Source organism: Anas platyrhynchos, chromosome 2, assembly GCF_047663525.1.
Source record: "Anas platyrhynchos isolate ZD024472 breed Pekin duck chromosome 2, IASCAAS_PekinDuck_T2T, whole genome shotgun sequence".
In the NCBI taxonomy this organism is placed as follows: Eukaryota; Metazoa; Chordata; class Aves; order Anseriformes; family Anatidae; genus Anas; species Anas platyrhynchos.
In genome coordinates, this window is record NC_092588.1 from 65212522 (window position 1) to 65235588 (window position 23067).

At 35.7% G+C, this 23067-nt stretch overlaps 1 long non-coding RNA gene across 1 annotated transcript in view; it reads left to right on the forward strand.

The window, feature by feature from the left end:
• The first annotated feature begins 11250 nt into the window (after positions 1–11250).
• Positions 11251–23067, forward strand: part of LOC140001720 (uncharacterized) — a 118163-nt gene continuing 106346 nt past the window's right edge. The window contains exon 1 of the long non-coding RNA XR_011807217.1: positions 11251–11390. This is a non-coding gene — a long non-coding RNA (uncharacterized lncRNA). The remainder of the gene's footprint in view (positions 11391–23067) is intronic.

Below are 23067 nucleotides of genomic sequence, written 5' to 3' on the forward strand. Positions count from 1 at the left end.
TATGATCTCCTTTTTGTCCTTTATGAAACTGGCTTTAATGATATTTTTATTTGGGTGGTCAAGATTTAGAGGTTCCCAAGCAGCATTGGTGCAGCCAGACTGCATACTTGGATACTGCATAACCTTTTAAGGGCTGAAGGACCCAATCAGTGTAAAAGGCATTGTTATCAAAATGAAATATTTCTTGCTTTAAAAAAGAGTATAAAATAATGTCAGTTTGCTAAGTTTCATCAAGTCCAAAAGTTTCATTTCATAAACAGGTTGTCTTTTTTCTTAAACCAGCAAAATGAAGGCTGGAGGGAGGTATGATTGTTCTGCCTCTTTTGCATGTTAAGGTTGAAGGGAAGACCAAGGAACAACAGTCAACAATGAGGGGACAAAGAGCTTTTAGGATACAGTGGTAGCTATAAAAACTGCTTACAATTTTTCTTGAAATAACTTAATATTAAAATGAAGCTTCTAATTTTTGGATAAGTAAGATTTTGTAAGGGTAGTGGAGGCTAGCCATTAGGCACATTTCAGAGTAGAAGTTGTTCATCTTTTGAAAGAAATTACATGATATCATTTTAGTAGATTTGATATCTTTGATAGTCAAACCTGGTTCCTTCTTGTCCTGTATTTTGGTTCTAACTACAGAATGTAAGTTCACAACAGATGAAGCATAAGCAATAGTGTAAGAAGAAGGTGTGAGATGTTTTTTATTAGGTCTATTAACCCACCATCCAACAAATTATGTCACAACACCTTCCTATTTTTACTAGTGACAATACAAATTGTTTACTCTGTAACAATATATGACAACCTTATTTTCCACGATATTTTTCTGTAATTCTTTTGCATCCACATGAATTTTAGCAGCCACAAAATTGTCTGGCAAACAGACATACAAGTTACCAAGAGTTGTTTGAAGAAGTCTCCTTTTTTTTTGTTGTTGTTGCTATTTTGAATACGCAATCTACTAATCGCATTTCTTGCCCATCATTCCTGTATTGTTAGGAAATGGTGAACAACTGTTCTCACCTCATCATCTTCTGTCACTTTTGATTTTATAGGCCTCTATTATATCCCTTTCAGTCTTTTTTTTTCCTTGTTTTTTTTTTTTTTTTTTTTTTTTTTTTTTTTTTTTCTTTTTTTCTTTTTCCAAGGTGAAGTGGGTGAAGTGTCCTAGTCTGGATATTGTTTTTGCTCACAAAGTGTATTTTACCACTGACTTTGCACTTTCATAAAGTTCCCGGTGTACCCTCAAGACTTTTTATCTTGAGGTAACAATAAGTTAAGAGACCATCCCTATGTCTGTGAATAAGGAAAGTTCTTTCTGCCCCTTTTATTTACATTAATCTATCTTGAATTTTATCTGCCATTCTATCACCGAGTCTGATGAGGTTGGTCTGTAGTGCTTAGCTGTCAGCTTTCATGAGCAACAATAAATTGTGTCTCCTCATCTCTTTTATGGAACATTTACATTGCATAACACAGCCTATGGCCTACATCTCTGTGGGATTTCAGTTATAACCACTTGAAACAGTGAAAACTGTTCATTGTTTTCTGTCTTTTACTGTTACTCAGTTCTGTGTGCATATTGTCCCATGGTATTTTAGACTCTTTAAAAGCCTTTGGTGAAGGACATTGTAAAATGAACCTATATAACTGTCTATAAATCTGTGTGTTGCCTTAGCTTATTCTCCTTCACCCAAATGCTTATTCTAATGATAAATGTTAACATTTTTAAGTTTTACATGCAAAAGATACCTGTCACAATTTGTTTCAAATATTTCAGTATTATCAAGATTAATGCTTTCTACTTTTTTGAAATGAGATAGTTTTAGTTTATTGCAAAGGTTTGCTTTCATAAACATGAATTAAAGAATTCAGGATTTCTGTTGCATGCAGGATCTATACATTTGAATTTTTCTTTCTGATTAGGAAGATATATATATATATATATATTTAAAATTGCCTTGGAATAGAACTTTCAATTTCTGAGCAAGATTAGTTGGGTTGGAGATTTATGTATGTACTTATAACCTCGGAAAGAAACATTGAAGGTATTGTTTAGAATATATCCTACAAGCAGGATTCTTGAGTCCTCCTTCTCTTGTTCAAGCCTAAGAAACCTAATAATAAGCTGAATCATATCCTGCCTCTTGCAGGAAAACATCTGCAAAACATAAAGAAAGGTACATCTGGGCCCGGAGGTTGGGTTGGTAGGACCTAGCCAGTAATGGGAAGCTCAAGTGTAGAAGCAATTGCCAAGAGGAACTGAGTTTACTCTCTTAATAACACCTAATTTTTTCTTGTTTGTTTGATTGTTTTTATTAACTTTTCAGTCTCCTGGCTCACAAGTACAAAGCTGGTTTGTAACTTGGCCTTACAAGTTTATGCCCTTAAGACAGCACTTTCAGTAACACGGATCTGCTATTACTTTCTAGCAAGCCTCACAGTTGGAGTTTTAATAAAGTCTAAAGCCACAAATCCAAAATTCTTTGCTTCTGCTTTATTTTAGATTTGAATCTTCCTTGAGAATAGTTTTTTATTGCTTGCTGCCGTTGGCAGATGAGCTAATATTCCTTCCAAGCAAGCAAAGCACATAATTACTTACATGAAAAGCAAGCTCTTTGGGAGAATTCTCAACTAAACCCACCCCTTGGAGGAAAATAGGAAGGGCACTGGCAATTAGATAAGCTGCACTTCAGACATGAACAAACACATTTATCAGATAATTAGTAGATACTTTTTTAAGTATTTCTGGCACTGAGATCCAAAATCAGGTAAGCTCATCTGATGAGAAAAGCCCTGTGGCTGCAACAGACTGCTAACTTGAGGGAGAAATGCCATATATCGTAACTCCTTGCATGTTTCAGATGTTCAGTGTTCTTTGTCTTGAGTCTTCAGCCAGTGTTATCTATTCTTCTTTCATGAGCTGGAAGGCAAGAAACGTCACATTCAGAGAAAGAGCAGCCTTATGTTAACTAGTTGCTTCTTGCTGGGAAAAAAATAAAACAATAAAAAAAAAAAAAAAAAGCAATACACTGAAGACCTTGAGAGAGGTATCTTAGACAGAGTAAGGTGAGGGAGCAGACAAACTGATCGAAGTTAGCTATAAATAACTTCTAGTCCACGGTACTTATTGGAAATGGGGACCAGGTATACCATGCTATATACAGACCCAACAGTATTATTTTGGTAGTAGCTAGCCTGCCAGGGAAATTACTACTACTAAGATAGATGGCGCCAAACAGTTAACATTGATCTCTGGATAACCCTGGATTTTGATCTGGACCACAAAGGACCTTTAGAAGCAAATTGTGTAATGCTTTTGTGTCTCCACAGCTAATGGACAGTTAATATGCTCCTAAGGATGCAAATGTTCTGACAGTTGGAGTAGATAATGATGGAATTATTCATCATTGTCTACTCTTCACCAGTGATTAACAGATTGAAAGATACTGCAGAGACATTGTAATTTCCATGCTTGTGTATGTGTATACGTGTACATACAGTTGTATATATATATATATATATAAAGGATATGCATGAAAAATGTCTAGCTGGCTACTTTCATTAAGTGATCCTTTTAATGATCAAGAATATGAAAGGATTGAACAGCTAAATGACTGAATTATCTTATATTTTTATTCAATAAATAAAGCATTCCGGGCTAAGCAATATTATTATGAATAAATCTCTTTTTCAAAATACAAAGAACTTGTGATATTCAAAGACACAAGTTTAGAAAATAGTCACTGAAGATTTTTTTTTTTTTTTTCCAGTGAGGTCTATATGCTAGTAGAAAGTTACTGGAAACATTTGTCACTTATCAAAATAATAAAAGAAAATCCCCTGAAAATTTTAGCAGTTTCCAATGTGAATATATCTCTGTGAATATATGTATAAATTTATACTCATAACATTGCGTAATACATAGAATACTTGCTTACCTATAAGTATGCAGCTGTTAAGTTATTTGTGACAATTGAAATTCAATTACATTTTCTCGTGAGTACAAGTATAGTATTAAAAAAAAAAAAAAAATTTCATGAATATTTTTGATTTTTATTTTAATACAGAGCAAACGCTGTGTTCAAGAAGTAAACATTTTAAAAATAATGGCAGTACCTGTTTTCAGACTACTCTTGTGATACACACTCAACATACTATGCATAGTGTACTGTGATGGAAAATAATATACCTAGTAATAAGTATAGCTTTCCTCCAAACTGTGTTAGAAATATATTCCTTCATTTCATAATATTTTAAAGTATCTCAGCATGTCTGATTTTAATCCTTTGTTATATGATAATCGTCAATCACAGGTTGTACAAAAAGAGAGACAGTTGTAATTTTGGCACTGCTGCCAAACACCATTTCCTCCAGAAGGCAGCTTTCAAAATGTTTTTGTTTTATACTTGTGCTCATAGGGTGAATATTAAATGAAAAATTGTAGTTCTCAAGCATTAGAATCCATCCCACGTGTGCTGATCTAGTTTCAACAGTTAGATAGGAATAATACTACTTTGGTCACAGGGAAGCTAAATTTGTTAGTGTTTTTAAGACATTCTGAGATCTACATACAGAACGTACTTTTTGCAAATGCTTTTATATAAAGGCACTGAATATTATTATAGCTATGTGATGCTACAGATATAATGTAACATAGAAATGTTGTTCTCATATTGGCCAAAGAAATATGAATTCTCTAGAATGTTAAGGAAAAGTTAATGGTTTGGGGAGAGACCTATTATTTTCTTTGCATACATCTGTATAATAATTTTAATACAGAACTTTACAGAACTTCTTTATTCATCGTTTTTACTTTTATTTTGGAAATAAGATCACAAGATTTTATAAAATATCTACCTGTAAATATCTATTGAGAGTGGTATTTGTTTAATGTAAAGTTAGGTATCTGAAAGCTAGAGATCTAAACATGCTAGTGATTTGTATTCTCTCTGTAATCAGCACAGAAAAGCATGCATCTCCTGAGGGCAGTTCTTCAACGGTATACATCAAAACTAGGTGGGATGAAACACTCTCTGGAGATGTCTATCTACATCTATTAACTGTAGTGGGAGCCTATTTTAGATTAGCTTTAGCTGTCTGGAAGTTAAAGATCTCATGGACCTCAAGATCTCCTCTGCTGCTCTATTACTGAAAGATACTTCCAAACCTCCCAGATATTTAATAAAAAAGAGGGAATGAGACCCTGGCCCTACTAAAACCAATGACTCCACAAAGTTCATCAAGGCCAGCGCAGCTGCTGTCAGATTCAAGTCTGTTTATGCGTCTGCAAAACATCCAACTTCAATCTAGGTTTTGTTCTTCTTGAACAAAGGTTGTGGTTGTGTGAAGCTAATTTACAAGCAGAGCAAGCTTTTGCAGGAGCAACATACTGAAAGCAAGACTGAATCTAGGAAGAGATATAATCTACATAATGTCTGTTCTTTACAGAATTGAGTATTTACAGCATATAATTATTTGTTTATACAGTTCAAGCAAATACCTAAAATTTCCTGCTTTTATTTAGTTACATAAAACACTGATAGTCTGCAAATTATGACAGAAGTAGAAAAGGTAGACAAGCGGGGATAACAGAGGCCATCTTTAAGCAGAGACTGAGCACAGGTAGAAGGCAGCACCTATTTTGCTGCAATAAAAAAATGAACTTTACTATCCCATGCATGAAAACAAAGTAAGTTACTTTTCTCTTATCTTAAAGGTGATAAATTGAATTTTGCCTATGCTACTGAGAAACTTTGGGCAGACCCAGAAATCAATGGTCTTCTTTGTGGTTTCTCAAAACTTCTGCCTCCTGTGAAGGGTACTGATCACTATGAGCAGGAGCAGACTTCTTGTTTGACTTAGGCTGCCACAGACAATAGTCAGACTTGTGACACGCAAATAGAAGGAGTTAATGAACTTTTACAGTAGTGGCTTTTCTATCTGATTACTTGAGAAATATTTATGCCTTTACACATTCAGCCAGCATTGAACATTATTTACAGCAAAGGATATCTCTAAAATGGGAAAGGTTCTTGAAACACAGAAGATAGTAATGTCAGATGAAACAAAAATTACTAAGGAGTTCAGAGTAAGCCTGTTCATGGAAGGAATTGAGAAGGTAGTAAATACTAACTTAAAAAATATGTATATTTGCAACAAGATGTGTACCCAGTATTTTCTGAAGAAAGGAATCATCCAGTGATATGTACTGATTTTGATAGTTCATTAGCTGTGCAGTAGGTATCAAGATATGTGCAATATTTGAACTCAGATGGGTGCAAACTTCTTTTACTTTCATGTTACTCTGACTAATAGAAATATATATATATAATATATTTAATAACTTATAAATATATCCTTATTTGGTGTTATAAGCTGAATAAGTAAATACATTAATTATTCAGTGTTTTAGAGTTTTCTTGAACTGGCTGCTTTGGATAATTTTCAAAGAGGTTGCATGTCATAGCATCAAGGCAAGCCTTGATGAAATTGCAGGTAGCTGCTCGTAAAGGGTATATATATAGCTATGTCACAAGCAGCTAGGCTTATAACAGGAAACACTGGATGACCTTGAAGATGATGGTGCCATTTCTATCTATCTACCATTCTATCTAAGCAAGGTGATGTTCATAAGAACTACTTGGTATGTTTTAGATTTGTACTTCTTGAGACAATGAGAATCCTACTATCTTAATCTGCAAATACCTTAAGACCAAACATAGCACCTAGAGGAACATATAGAGGAGGCCTATAGTTATTGTAGTTTCCACAGAAGCCTTATTTTGTAGGAAAAATGATTGCAGACTCACTTTTTAAGATTTAGAACTTCTAGAAAATCTCAGTAGCATGGAGTTAATTTCAAATTTTTTGAACTGAGTCTTCCCTTTAATCTGAGACTGGACTTGTCTGTCTTTAAGCAAAACCAGTAATTCTTAATTTTGGTGCTGATATTTGCCTTCCACCCTCCTGCTAAGCTGTCTGCTCTGAGAAATTCAAGGTAGTTATAAAAGTCTCTTTTTGCTCCTTTTGTATGGACCTTGCAAGGCTCTTTAACAGCCTGTGCTCTTCAGCACAGATTGCATGGGGTCAAGAAGGTGAGGATGATTTGCGAGCTCTTCCTTGTGCGACAAGTTAGTTTTAGCAGCAAATACACTCAAATACCATATTATGCACTGATGGCTTTCTGAAGTTGTTCTGCCCCCACACCCTGAAGAAGATGGATTGTTCATGATCTGTGTATAAGATGCCGCTGCTGTAGTCTGTCTTCAGCTCCATCTCACATATCTCACCTCTGGGCAACAGCGCTGTGTAATTGATGTTCAGTGTGCCTCAAGGGGCTTAAAGATTAATGCACCACAAAGGTATCATGCAAGCTGCAGTTTTAAGGAGCTAGACTGTGATCTGCAGTATTAGATTTCATTAAGAGGTTAAAAAAGAAGTTGTACCAGAATGTATATTAGGCCAGCAGCTGTAAATAGTTGAATGGAGTCATAACTTTCTGAAACTTTTTGTTGCTTGGGTCTATGATTTCACTATAAACACTGAATAGGATTATTTTTGACAGCAATATTTTGTTTATTACAGGTAGTGAAGCTGCATGCAACAATGGTAGTTATTATGAGAATTTCAGGACAATTTATGTCATTGCAAGAATTTAAAAACATAACTGAACACAGAAACCCTATATAACTTCTTTTGGCTTCAGTGATTAGTTGCAAATATCCAGAGCAAAAAAAAGTTCCTTCATAGATAACATTCCAAGTGTATATACGCCTCTATGTGCGCACAAATACACATTTATATATATTTATGTATATAAAAGTATATATATACCCTATCACTCTCATTTTTGATTTTTTTTTTTTTCTCTCTGTGAAAGATTAGCTCTGTGAATGTTCTGTCAAGGACACTCATAATAGGCAGATGGAGTGTTATTGCAGTGATTGTATGGAAAGCTGAGTAACATTAAACTTTGAATGTGAATGGACTTTTTTTCCACTAACAAGCTTAGATTTCATATCTGATTCAGGCTTAACAATAGCAGTATAAGGCAAAAGAGAGAGAGAAAAAACCCTTTATGTATGTTCTGTTTAAATTAAGTGTTCTATTTTTTAAATTAGATGTGTAGAAGTTATTTCACTGAAGCTGGAAATTAGGTTCACTGAATGCATTTGGCAATTAGCATAAATATCATAGAGGATGATACCAAAAACATTAAAAAATGGCATGACCTGAATGAGCTATTAATATTAAAACTGCAGTTTGGCAGATATTTAAACAATAGTGAACATCACCCTTCTGGCCTCTCTTGCTGGAGATGCCTTCAATGAAAAAAGTGTGTTTGGTCTCATCGAAAACCAGGCTCAATTCTAACAATTCTAACTCAATTCTAGCAATTTATATATAACAATAATGTGGTCGTATCCAATGTCATTTGTTCAGCATTCTTGGCGAAGTTCAAAAGGTTGGTTTAGTAAAGGTATCTGGCCCGAGAAATTAAAGCAAAGAGCATATATCACATGTTGGCATGAAAACCAAAGCTGATTTATTCACAGATCCCCCAGTAGATCTGTCCTTCCTCTGCTTCTGCTGGTAGTCTACTGACACATTCCCATTGGCAGAACGTGAGTGGGCAGTAGCAAAGAATAGGAGATGGGGCAAAGCATGGGGACTGTGGTATAGAAAAAGGAAATACCTGGAGCAGACAAATTCCAAAAGCAGAGTATTGTGACATATGTAGTGCTTAGTGCATCTAGATGTATAGAAATTTTCATAGTAGATAAAAGCTTCCATGTATCTAGATTATTATTATTATTATTATTATTATTATTATTATTATTATTATTATTATTATTATTATTATTATTATTATTATTATTATTATTATTCTTTAATCACAGAAATATTCTGGCTTAGAATTTAGGGATATTGGTGTTATCCACTTCTGTGTGGTTGTCCGTCTCAAGCTGACTCAGATTCCACTTCAGTCTCCCAGTTATGTCAAACTAGCTTGCAAACCCTCCAGGCATCTTAAAGTTCACAAGCCTTCAAACACCATACTGTTTGACCATGTCAAAAACAACACATGCTACTTTGTGGTAACAAGGTGGGAATCATACAGCAAGTTGCTGGAAACAATAGACACTAAACCTAAAATGATAGCTCATAGTACTACCTGAAAGCATTACTGCCTTTGCCAAAGATTTTAAAGAAGCTTATGTAGCTTCAAGTGAAATGTGATATTCCAAATTATAGTATCTGCTTCCTTTATCTTTGGTCTGATTAGTAAACAACTGATTAACTAAAAACTGCATTGAGGGCTGTTTATTACTATGGGTAGAGATGGTACCAAATCTCTCACCTTGGGCCCGTAGGCATGATTATAGGTAATTGCAATCAAATATATATCTGTATGTGTGTGTGTGTATGTGTGTGTATAAATTTCAAATTTAACCTATGAGATATTTTGGGATGATTTTATAGGAGAGCTTTGTGAGAACTGGCAAACCTTTCACATCCACCAGCTATGAAAGAGAGGGAGAGAGATGTACAGAGTGGGAGAAAGCTGGCTTTTGACAAAAACATTGCACTGGAGAATGTGAATTATAGCAGCTGTAAGGAGTCAGGCTGGCGAAACCAGCAGAAAGAGCTGGAGGAGGTGAAAGGGAGCTCAACACAGGAAACAAGGCTGCTCAAGGAGGAAAAACATTGCAATGCTTTCTGGGACTAGCAGGAAGGAACTAGAAAAGGTGGAGAGAACTTGATGATGTGGAGTTTGTTTAGGAAGAAGAGTTGCTACAAGAAAACAAATTCTCTCTAAGGTGAGGAGAACTTACTGTTCTTCTGTTTATTTTTACACCGGTGAGGAATATGGTGCTACTGCTGTCAATGATACTTTTGATACTGAAATGATACAGCAGTAATGGGAGCAAAAGTAGCTGTCAGACTTGCAACAAAACAAAGAACACGGCAGCTTTCATTCCCATCTCTAGAGTCGCCAGCAAGCAAAACTATTCTGTTAATATTTTATTGTTATTAGTCATAAGTTCAGCAAGGGAACTATTACAGGTGAATCACTAGAACAGACGGAGCTGACAGTAAGCTAAAACATGCCTAGGGCAACAAACCTTTTTTTTTTTTTTTTTTTTAGTCTTATGAACGACTTTCTAGTTTCTGCTTGTGGTGAATAATGTGTCAAAAGAATCCCTAAACTCCATTACTGATTACAAAGGTTGCTGAATAAATGATCTGGAAAATAATCCAACTTTGAGGTGGCTATTTGGAAATCATCACTTTCCTTTTGTTAAAATATCCATGTTAACCTGATCTTTCAGATTATTTTATTCAGCTTCCTTATATTTTTCCAAAACAAGATTATTATTATTATTATTATTTTTTTTTTCCCCAAATGAGTCTGAACTCCTACCAGAGGCGGGCGGTGCATTTGGAAATCTTAGTCCTGAGAAAGTGAACAACACTTCTCCCCTCCTCCCCCCCCCCATTATTTTTTACTCACCTTATTCTCTACCACAATCTGTGTAAAGCTTGGATTCTGATTCATAACAGAAAAAGAATGATACTGACTGCTCTCTGGTTTAGGTATTGTTGGAATTTCCACGTAAAGAACTTTGCTTACTTCATATTTATGGGAATGCTAATCTGATGCTCATCCCAAGGAGTAATAAAAACCAATTATCTGAAGCTAAAGGAAATTATTATTATTATTATTTATTTTTTTTCTAGGCTATGCTTGAGTTTGGTGTGAGTTTCAGCCCATATAACTACATGAGCTGTAGACTTTCAGTTTTCTTATGCCGCTAGCTACCTTCATTTTTAGATCCTCAGGTTGGCTGGAAATGGAGTTATATGGGCTAACTCATATTTGGAAACCAAGAGTATTTCACTTGAGGAAGGACTTCAGATTTTTTTTTTTTTTTATTTTATAGCTATATCACCTGACCTCATAAAAGATATTCTCTCTCCTTACAGTTATTGACCTACCAATTTCTGTTGACACAATAAGTAGTCTTAAGCCTATTACATAAAATAAAGTCTTGTTTAACATCTTTATTTTAATGTTGCAAGAACAGCACCTGACAGGCCAAAGCTCCTCCACTCTTCTGGTTTCTGCACATATAAGAGGGAATTAGTACAACTTTTCATGGCCTTTAGGATCATGTATCTTGCATACTTCACTATAATTAGCCCTCTCAGCTAAATATAGTGACTCGGACGGATGAGCAGGCTGACATGAGCAGCGATGGATGACTTAAAAACTTAGCAGCACAGCCTGAAGTGCTTGGTGAGGAAGTGACATATTTTTTTCTAGTCGTAGGAGCTGCTGTCTCCAGTGAGAGTCATCACCACAGATGGGCTTTTAGGAGAGGATGGTATAAGTATGTTTTTTCACTGGTGTGAATATTCTTTCTGGTAATAGAGTCCTTGCTGGGACTGAACAAGGCTTTTCTAGGCAGCATGAAGCTTGCTTTCTGCATGAGACGGCAATAGGATTATGGAAAAAATGAAATTATTCTCTGGAAACTGAGGACATTTGAAGTAAAGGAATTTTCTATATGTCACTGCAAATAATGAGGTATTTTCATAAAAAGAGAAAAGGAAAAAAAAAATGTTAACTTAAGAAGGGATCAAAAATTAAAAAGGAAAAGTGTATTGAGTTCATTTTTATATCCTATAAATTTTCAAAGGAAATTACCTTTTTTTTTTTTTTTTCCCTAGGTTAATTGTTATGAAATCTATTTTCAAGTTTTATGAAAAACAAGCTCTAAATCACTCAAAGCCTGTGGAAAGTGCCAATGAAAACATTTTCCAAGTGAGGTAGCTTTTACTCATTCATTCTGGTTACCCACATGTACAGAAAAAATTGTAGTTTTAGAAATGAGTCACATATTATTGCCCAATGGATTTGAAGGTTGAAGAGATACATAAATCTTCAGTGAAAAAAGTCAGATAGGTACAGTGATCTAAAATCTGATTCAGCAGAGAGAAACAGGTAAAGGCAGCTGCTCTATTCTTACTTCCATTGTCACTGTGCTAGTAGGTTCAGAAATGAGTCAATTGAGGTGGTGTTTACCATTTAAAAACATATTGCGTATCCTACTGTTTTATGAAAGGTTTGGTTAGAGTTAATCCTACTAATCTCTTGATTGTACAGAATTTTTCCAAGGCACGTTGCCTTCCTCCCTACTGAACTCAGCCAACATGACACTATCTTGTTTTCCCTGTAATCAAAAGCTAATGGGGACTATACAAACTGCTCCCATCCCTCTACCCCATTCTTCTCCTCCTCCCTCTGAGGCAGTCAAACTGTGTAATCATTAGAGAGACTAATCAAGACAACAGGATTAAGATCCAGAAGCTCACTGTAAGTCTCCACTGAATAGTTATCTCTAAATAGGCCAAGAATAGAAGCATGAGTAAGTCAGAAGTTCTCTAGGAAAATCATAGGTCAAGGTTGAAAGAAGGATATAAACTTAATTTTTAGTGATTACATTAGCTTGTGTATAGAGCTGTGCCTACAACACAGATAGCATGTGCATTCCTTTATTAAAAGATATTTATTCTTTTGAAAATGTACTGGTGTTCATACTTCGTTTTTGTCTGTGCTGTGTTTTTTTAGTTGTCTCATAGCATTTATTCCTATGTTAGAATTCTTTTTGTATATGTAAGTAGTGATGGCCTAGTAGTTAGCTTTTATGCATGAGTACTTATTCAGCAGAAGACAGCTCAGAACCTGAAGTGTAAGGTGTATTAGAAATATTCAAAAGCCCTGTGACATGTTGGAAATAATGTGTGTAGAGAAGAACTTGAGGTGAAAAGGAGAATCAGCTCCGAGTCCTTAGTATGTCTGAAAGAGTGTGCCAATGCAGGCATGCTAGGATTTCATATAAATATTGTTTAAGCATGAAGAGATGAGCTCTGCAAAAGAACCAGAGAAATAAAAGGAAACAAAGGACCCACAGAGGCTGGAAGAAAATAACTTTCAGCTGTTCATTGCTGAAGATATTAAAACTAAATAGCAGTCTGGATTGCCAGAAATGTCTTATAAACCTTTTTTTTTTTTTTTTTTTAATATATGAGAAGGTATGTTTTTAGTTGGCTATACTTCTAAAACTAAAGTGTCTAACAAAATCTTTAAAAGAAGAGAATCTAAAGAGGCAGCATTGATTTTTATTCTTATTTTAATAGGCCATATTTGCATCTTAAAAACTAGATATGTCTATGTATGTAAAGAGAGACAAAGTGTGTATCAGTTGTATGTGTCAATCTGTGTGAGAATGTGAATATATGCTATGTAAATGTAAGATGGGTTGACTGTGTGCACAGTAGTTGGTAATGGGCAGTGGTAAATGCACTGGCCAGATACTAATAAAAGCCACAAAGTTTTATTTTTGACAGTAATTAACTAGTGATTTATTTTTAAAATGTGTCCTGGTAACCCAATAAATTTGCTAATTCAGTGCTAGGCTTTTTTTATTTGTAACCATCAAATATTTTACTGGGCACGTCTGTGTCATAGAGAATTTTGCCAATATGCTATTATTTCACTCATTTCAATAAATTTGTTACACAAATACCAAGAGGAAAGAGTGCCTGGGATGTTAGGAAACTATAGAGTTGGTGTAGGAACATGAATAGACATGAGAGAGTATTATAGGCTCTGCTGAGCATTCCTCAGAGGTGTTAATGACTTTAAGCCTGTCAAGAATGTCTCTAGCTTGTACAGCAAAGACAATTCAACAGTTTAATAAAAAGGTGTAACATTTCCTACAGGTGAGCTCAAGTGATCAAAGGATATAATAGAGCTTTTGTTACTTCATTCAAAGAATGCATTCTGGAGTTTAACCTTTGCTTTTGATGTAATGTCATCTTTGAATGCTAACAGCCTTTTCTAGGAAGGATTAAGTTGTTTGATGTGCTTTTTGGCCTTTATTTAGGGCCTGGCACTGGAAACCAAAGAAAGTGTGGAGTAATGTGCTATAAATCACAGAAAAGCTTTAAATAGTAATATCTAGAAACATAACTAAAAGTAATGAAGGAGAAGGTCAGGACTGGAAGGTGAAGTTTGATCATACTAGTTTTATGTTCAATGTAGATGTCTTAGAGTTTAATCATATAAGGTACCAGTAAACTTTTTGGAGGACAATATTTGTGAACTGATATCATCTGGGTCATTTTCATGTGTACAGTGCATTTGCATTTCCATTCTGGAATAAAACTTGTAGCACGGGAACTGCACAAACAACCAGGAAAGCTGGAGCTGTACAGTCCCAGTATCTTCTCCAGTTGTCTGCTGTTCTTGTGGCAGAGAAATCCTTTCTCCCCAAACTGTCACAGTTTTCACCTCAACTTTTATATTAATATTACCAAGCCTATGACTGTTACTGCTGATGGACAGTGCAAAAATGTCCTTGCATTTGGGGTGGTAAATGTGGCATGGATCACAAGGAATGGTGACTTTTGCGATTTTATTTTAATCCCACATCAAATATCTACTAGAGTTCATGGTCACATTCAGCATATTGGTAGATGCAAAGGTAGAAGAAGCTACAGCTTTACTGGATCTGCCCAGTTTTGCTCTGTTCCTAATACACATTCTCACTTTCTCTTTCCACTCATGAACATGCAGCCCAAGAACCAGAGCACCTTATTTCCTTATGTGGTGATGTTACATGGCAAAGCACAGATACTGAAAGGTAATGCAGGACCTGACTTTTATCTAAATTCAGATGTAACACCCTCTAAGGTTAAGCAACAAGTACAGGAAAAATGAATCGATGTGTCTGTAGGGAAGAGATGTTGGGTGCTTTGTTTCTGAGTACTGAAGCCTGATGGGCAAAGATGATTTCCTGTGGGTGCTGTTATCAATTAATAGATTGACTTAGGCTGAAGTACTAATATTTCTCCATCCTTTGTCAAAAGATGGTTTGGGTTGTCTTTCAGGAACGGCTGCCTTGACAAAGAAAGAGAGGTTTTAGGCAAGAGTGAAGAACAAAAGTTGTGGGATATTTCAGAGACAGTTTTCATATTTTGTAGCAACTGGTAGAGCTATAGCCAGGAATTTGTCTCAGATTATTGGAGCAATTCACACCTTCAAAATCTGAAATGGGACATCAGAATAGGTAGATGAGCTTTCTTTTGAGAAAGCTTCCTTGATTTTTGGTTCTTGCCCCTCGTTCCAATCCTTCAGCTTTCCAACACTGGAGAATAGACAGTGAGTTTAGGAAAACAACAATAAAAAACACATTTTTAGATTGACAGAAAAAAATGCATTTTGTTAAGTTTTAAAGTTCAGAGTTAGATTCATTTTCTCAAGTCTCTGACTTCAGTGATCATCTCAGTTTTGCTACAAATACTTCCTTATTGTTGGCATTGGAACTTCAGTTGAAACTAATAAGTCCCTAGCTGTACATTAATATCTGTCCATTGCCACAGCTCTGAAGTGTTTCATAAATAAGCAGTGGAATTTATTTGTGTCTTTGAAGTATTTGCACACAAATGGAACCCAGATATTAGACTTCATCACCATTGCTGGCTTGGAAAGGTGCAGGCTGCTGAGTCAGGACAATATGAAACTCTGCTGAAACACTGCCATGGAGTAGATCACAGAGACGTTTTGATTGAAGGTCACAGGTAAAATGCACTTCTGTTCAGATAACAGCACTGTTAATAAAAATGAGTGTTTTGAAGACCACATTTCATTTATGGTGACTTTTTCTGACCCACAGCTTTCCTGTGAAGAAAGGCTCTTTTTGATTTGATATTCAAATGAAGGTCTTCTATAGGGCTGGACTGCATCTTCAGACTTTGCAGAAGGATACTTCAGTGCTTTTTCAGACAGAAACAAATGTCAGGACTGGAGGAGGGAAGGGAGAACACTGTGTGACTTCTCTGACTCTGTTGCAAGAAGTATGAGCCTAGTAGATGGACACTGCCCAGATACATACATTTCATCTCTTTCAGAAGGGGCAGCAAAGACAGATAAGGTGAAGGAATTCAAAGGAATTCTGTTGGGCATCTAGATGTTGCTCTAAGTTTGACATTCCGTTTTCTCTGAGTGATAACATAAAACCTTGTACTGCAGCCATCCATGAATTAGAACAACGATACATATTTTTTTGTGTATTTTTTTAAATAAATGACACAGAAAAAATATTCAGAGAGTAGATTTTTTTTTTTTTTTCCCCCCAGGGAATTGGAAAGTTTGACACAATGGACATTTCATAACTGAATATAGTCCTTATGTACCCTATCTATAAATCATCATGTATAAATAAGTCAACAAACTGTTCAATACGGCTTTAGGCAAAAAGATGTTATTTTTATAATACATTCCTCCTTCTCCCTCTCATTTTCTGTCCCCTCCTCCCCAGTTCTGTGACTTTTCATTCCTTTTCCCCCACCATTTAGATTGAAATTGATCTTCCTCAGTTTAGGTACCAAATATGTCTTCAGTACACTCACGCAGACAAGAGCAGTAGGATTTTGGGAAGAGGAGAGGAGTCATACATTTAAGGAAAAATATCACCAGATATAGGGCATGAGTATAGGAAGGCAGATACAGAAATAGATTAGGTTGTATTTGTTGCATCTCTTCCTATGGAACCATATTAGTTTTGTAATAAATGGGAAATATGAGCAAAAATGCTACCTCTCCTGAAGCCAGCAGATGCAGGACTTTACTCTAAAAGGCTTCTCCATAGCTCTTTTGTCAATGTCAAATGGATTACTTGCCAATCCAGACAGTGAATATTATAGAATAAGTATAATATATAAGTATACTTGTATGAAAGATTAGAACATGTGTATTCCCAAATCAGTGGTCCAAGGGAGCAGAGATCCTGTTTCTGCTATTCTCAAAGAACATCCACTATTGTAATTTATAAGATCTTTAATATATTATGGCATTCTGTTTAGGATGCTTACATTTTTATGTCCCAAATATGTATTGCACAGAATATATATGTACAATGCATGAAATGTAGTATGTTCATTTTTGACATCATTTCCATTTCCATAACTGTTAGAGAAAACAGCCCTCTACAGGATTAGAAATAGATTAACATTTATATTGCTGTTAGCTATGAATCTAGTTTTTGAGAAGTGCATGCCTACATGCAAGTTTTAGGACCAAGGATTTAAATGCATGTGTTTTCTTCTGGTAATTACTGACAAAGCCATATAAATAATGCTCAGATGATACACCATTTTCAGGAATTATATTATTTTAAATTGAGACATTATTAACCAACATATATAGTGATTCATCTTTGTGTACTGTGTGTTTCTTCACCAGTATATATTTTTTCTCCATTTTATTAAGAGTGGAAGATTTTTTATGAGCGTAGACTCCTGATCCTGTGAACCTATTTGAAGGAAAAAAATGAGCACATATACTGAGTGAATGTGTTCTTTACTTTATGAATAAATCTGAGCTATATTTTTAATTATAGAAGCATCACTGACTACTAAGCAGAGTTCCCTTCTTTACATCTTTACTGATAAATTATTAGAAAAGTAGCTGATGTTTCTCACCAGACAATGAAAACTCCTGACAAAGAATTGTAAAAACTTGCTTAAGGTCTACTTGCTGTGCTCACTATTTGTTCCTTTTACCACCACTGCTGCTGAGAGAAATGGTGGTGTTTTATACCCATATGTTTATTTCATATATATAATGGAAAAAAATGTATTACTGTAGAAGTTGTCCTTAAACCATGCCATGGGGATATTGTGTTTAGAAATTCCTACTCAGTGAAAGAGTAAATGGAGACATTATGGAAATCCAGAAAGCTACGCTTCCTGTAGAAAATCAAATTAACTGACTGGAATATCCCAATTTGTACAACAAGTACTCATTTTAATTATCTCTTCTGTTAGTTTGCAGGTGACAAGAAGAAAGCAAGTTTTCCTTTTTATTGTAGAATAGAAATAAAACTTAAATAAAATTAAATAATAAAATATGCTTACCAGACAAATCTGCATACCTCCAAATGTATATTGCAAGAGCAACACTTAAACAACTTAATGTCATGTAGTGCTTTAAAGAACACCTAACGAAAAGCAAGTTTACTGCCTTTATTTGCAACAGGAACGCCATGCTTTTGTTTACTTTTTTTTTGTTTTACTTGTAAATGAGAAAAAAAAAAAGCAAAACCAAATTTGTCTCTGAATGGTGTTCTAAGGAATCTAATGGAATTTTCTGTTGTTGTTGTTATCTAGCCTCATTTGCCTAATCCTAACTGACTCCATAGCCTGACCATTTCCTTGGAGTCACTCAACAGCCTGGAGAGAGCAGATTTGTGCCCCCCTTTTGCGATACTTGCAGAGATTAGCTGACCTGCATTCACTGTTGCAAACAAAAAGAATGTCAAATGGCAGAGTTCTATGTGTTCTGTTACGTTGCTTGTAGGAAAGTGACTATATTTGGGACTTCTGCCTCACTTTCAAATTTACTTGAAACTGGCCAGTAGTGTGCAAGATCACATATGAAGTATTGTGTCACTGGAGTAATTCGCATTTTCCATGGACTTAGCTGGATTCTTTTGAATCTGAAAAGAAAATTTGAAGAACATACTAGACTCATCTTTGTCTAGTGTCTTCAATCAGATTTTTAAGTCCAGGCAGCAACTTAAATATTTTTCCTTTGCAAGTAGAATTTCTTCTGTATCTTACCTAGTCTTTCTCCAACACAGCATCGTATAGGAATTTTAATTAACTTTTACAAAATCATACCCACTGGGATTGTTTTTAGAAAATGAATGGAAAAAAAAAAATCCGTTTCTTAGTTGATTTTGTGATTGAATTTGGCAAAAAGCCAAATTCAGTGGTCCGCTTGAGACAAGAAATGTACCCTGTGCATTTGGCACAGTGCAGTACTTACATGGAACTATAATACTTTTTCCATTGCGATGAGTAACAGTTATGTATCTGTTTCCAAACCTTTCTTTTTCATTAGAGCCAAAATTCTGTCAGTCTGTGCTTCAGTTATGGCCTGAGGTTTTATGTCAAAAGAAATGTGGTGAATGAAATATATGATATTTCCGGATGACTTTCTTGGACCTCTAATATTTCTTTGTGTATGAAGAAAAATGGACCAAATTATCAGAAAGTACTAGCAGCATTAAATTGTCTCTAGTTCCTGTTTTCTTCTGTCTGTTTTGAAGATTGTGTGATTGGTCTTTGCATTTCTGTCCTTGTTTTTTATCATTCCACATGCAACTGCTCTGCTGGGTCTCATTAGTGTTTAACTTGAAGCAGGGAAAAGCATTGCTTTTCTTGTAATCATGTACAAACACAATAGTATTTAGGAATGTTAACATTTAATTTTATATGTGTTATAAATTGAACTCCAAGGAAAGGATAGCACTTCAGCACATCTATTGTTTGTTGGCACATAATATAGCAGGTATTAGACAGATACTGTGTATGCACCAGATTCTCGGGCTGCTTATAGGATGCTCAGATTTCTCCAATGAAGGAGAAAAGAGGAATCACTTCCATAATACATAGAAATTCAAGTCTGTGGCATTTTTGCCCATTTGCCACTTTTTCTGTAAGAGAAAGTTAAGAAAGAAAGGACTAGGCGATTAAATCTTGTAGTTCAACAGTGCTGTTAAGATGCTCATGTGCACTGGTATTATTAAACTTATTTCTACTGTTGGTTCTGCTGTCTGTGGCAGGTGAACATTTCTAGTTTCAGTTGGTGATTTTAATTGAATGTACGTCATTGCTGTACTCCTTTCTGGTAAAAGCAGTATTTTAGAGGATGTAATGGTGCAGTAATAGCAACATTTTGCCAGTTGCCAAAGGAAAAAATTGTTATGCAGAGGACTCTGATCTGTGATATGTCCCATGCTACTTAAACTTAATCACATGAAATTGCACCAGGGGTGTTTTAGGTTGGATATTAGGAAGAACTTCTTTACTGAGAGGGTTGTTAGACATTGGAACAGGCTGCCCAGGGAAGTGGTGGAGTCACCATCCCTGGAAGTCTTTAAAAGACCTTTAGATGTTGAACTTAGCGATAAGTATAGGTTTAGTGGAGGACTTGTTAGTGTTAGGTCAGAGGTTGGACTCGATGATCTTGAGGTCTCTTCCAACCTAGACAATCCTGTGATTCTGTGACATCATAAAGTGGGAATAGTACCACTGGATTTAAAGATAGACTGTGCCAGACTTTCTTCCCTGTGGTACAGCCTTGAAGTAGAGCTGACTGTTTTCATCAGAAATGCCAGTAGTAGCATTCAAACTAGGAGTGAAGGACTGCAGCTTATATTTCTGGTCACAAATGACCTAACCAAACAAAAAGGATGCAAAAAATAACTGTAGGCATGTGACGACATTAAGGTGGAAAAACAGTTGTGTCTGCTTTTCTGACTCAACTACTTATAAACAGAGTACTCTAGAACTTTAAAGGCTTTGTTCAGAGAAACACACCTACCTGACACTCTTACCTGTGAGTTGTAGTTGAGGCTTCCTTTTATGAAGCGAATACCTTATCTTCTCTTGCCTATATCATGAGTTATGATTTACTGATTGGTTCTCTGAGTAATATCATAAAATGTGTGTGTGTGTGTGTGTGTCTGTCCAGCTGGTCAAGAATAGATGCCATTTTTCCTAGAAAAATTAAAAATCTGAAATAACCCCATTTTTTTCTGAAATGATAGCATCAACTTAAAATCTCATGTGAAAAGTAATATGTGTTTTCTAAAATAGAAATTCATCATATTTTTAGACAAACTGAGGTCCTGGCTTGGTGGCAGTTCTGCAGTTTTGCAGGCCCTGAGCTTGCCATGAGCCTGTAGATAGTTATGGTTAGGTTGGGGCCTAAGAGCTTCATGGCTGGAAAGCAGCAGTCAGAAAATCAGAGTTCCCTTCATGTGGATCATGAAGTTTATTGAAACTGACCTATTTGCCCTGTTGAGCAGATTTTCCTTTTCTGGCAATGCCCTCCTTCTTCCCCTCAGAATGGCAAACAAGCCAAATAATTTGGGGTGACCTGTAGGTGGGCATTTTTCCTCTTGCTTGCAAGTACTCTTTATCCTTGAGAAGGCAAGGCATCATCTTATAATCCCTCCTGTCATCAGCAGATGTTCAGTCAGGCAAAAGTACAGTCTCAAGGTAGGAAAAAACAGGGTCACTTCAGATTTGATGAGAGGGTTTTGCTGAGTGTAAACCTTGGAAAATATCTCTCTTTTTTGTGTGTGTGGCAGTAAGTCCTTATAGGACCTATATCTCAGGCCATGGTTGCTTCCACTGCTAAAGCATGGGTAGAAGCTGCTCTATATCCATAACATCAGCACAGGTTATTAGGCTTCTCTGCTACAAGAGAACAGAGAATCTCACTTCGGACAGATTCAGTTTTAAAACTGAAATCCAGGTTTTAAAATGCTGGTATTAGCACCTGTTTTGTGCCACAGCTACAATCTTCGACCTCAATTACAAAAGCAGAGGTGCTGGTAATGTTCATAATGCAAGTCAAATACTATCATAGTAAAATATCATGTCCATTCCACTTGATAAACAGAGGCCTGTAGACCCTGAGAGGGGTTGAGGACATGCTAGAGGTCGCTTGTCCTGTGACAGAGGGGGCACCCAGACACTGGTAGAGAATCTTCTTGAAGAGAGCTACTGGATCAGTTACAGTCTGATGCTGCAGATTTCACCAAATGCAGAGTTCTGGCACAATACCATTTCCTGTCAGGAAACCAGAAGAACTGTCCTACATTGCTGTGTAATGTTCCTTTATGTTGTTAAGCCCGTACTCTTTGCAGGCTAATGCTAGATGGTGTCCTTAAACAAATAGCTCACTACTTCTCCAGCTGATACTGTCAACCATGATTAATGGCAAAAGGACAACTGATGAAGTTTGTAACATGCATGGGACATCCTGAGCTAAAACACAAAAGTTAAAATTCAGTTTAAGCAGTGTTTTTCAGATTTCCAAACAATTTGGGGTCTCTGTTTTACATGCTCAGATCTAACATTTTTTCTAGGTGCTAGCGTACCTTTTGAAAAACATAGTATAAAAGCAGCTCTCTATATACTGATTTATTTGTTCTTAGGAAAACTGAAGTAGATGTATTCCTTCTGGCTGGATCATTCTAAGAAGCTTTTCATCATAGCTTTTCTCTCACAAAGTGGGGCAATTCTGGACAATGTGTGAGGATGAGGGGGGATCAGAGAGACTATAAAGCTCATCACCTGGCACAGGGGATTTTTTTCTCCCATAGTTGAGTTAAAACCTGTTTTCAGCTTCTGTGTGTTTTCCTAATCCTGTATGTTCCTTTCAGCTGTTTCAGCATGCAGAACATGTTTGCAGACAAGATAACGTAGGCAGGACCACTAGCTGGTTATAAGAGTTGTTTGTAGGCCTGTGCATAAGTAAGGATAAACAAAAGAGTTTATTTTCTTGACAAGATTCAGTGTGTTGTAGTTATGTGAAGTAGGCTCTGTGTTGTCTTAATCCAACTCTTACAAACAAGAGGTTTATTCAGCAAAACCCTTGCAGTGGATTAAAATCTTAACCTTTTTGTTCCTTAGCATGAAGATAAAATCACAGTCAAAGGTAGCCCTGATAGTATTTCTTGGAGGTATGTAAATATTTGAAAAGCTGATTATGTATTTTAAACCAAAAGAAATTACCATGGTACAAAAATTTGAGCATAATATCAGAAAGCATTTGCTAAGGCAACTAAAAAATACCTACTAAAAATAGTTCTTAGTTATTAACACACATGGTAATATTAATGCAGTCTTTCTATTTGACATCTACAAAATATTACTTAGAACTTTTAAAAGATTAAGAGGAGCTATTGACAACTGCGTGTAGGGTTTTCTTGTATACACAGATGAGTGACCAAGACTTTTGATAAAACTCATTTTTTTACCCCAGCTTTATTGTCACCTCTGCTTTTATAATGTCATTAATAAATAGGTTATCTCCTGATGATATTTTATTTTTATTTTTTTTTCCCTCTGAGCAGGTGGTGTGCCATTCTGCATGCTAGAAATGTGTTATTGTTTTACACCAAAGACTTTCTATAG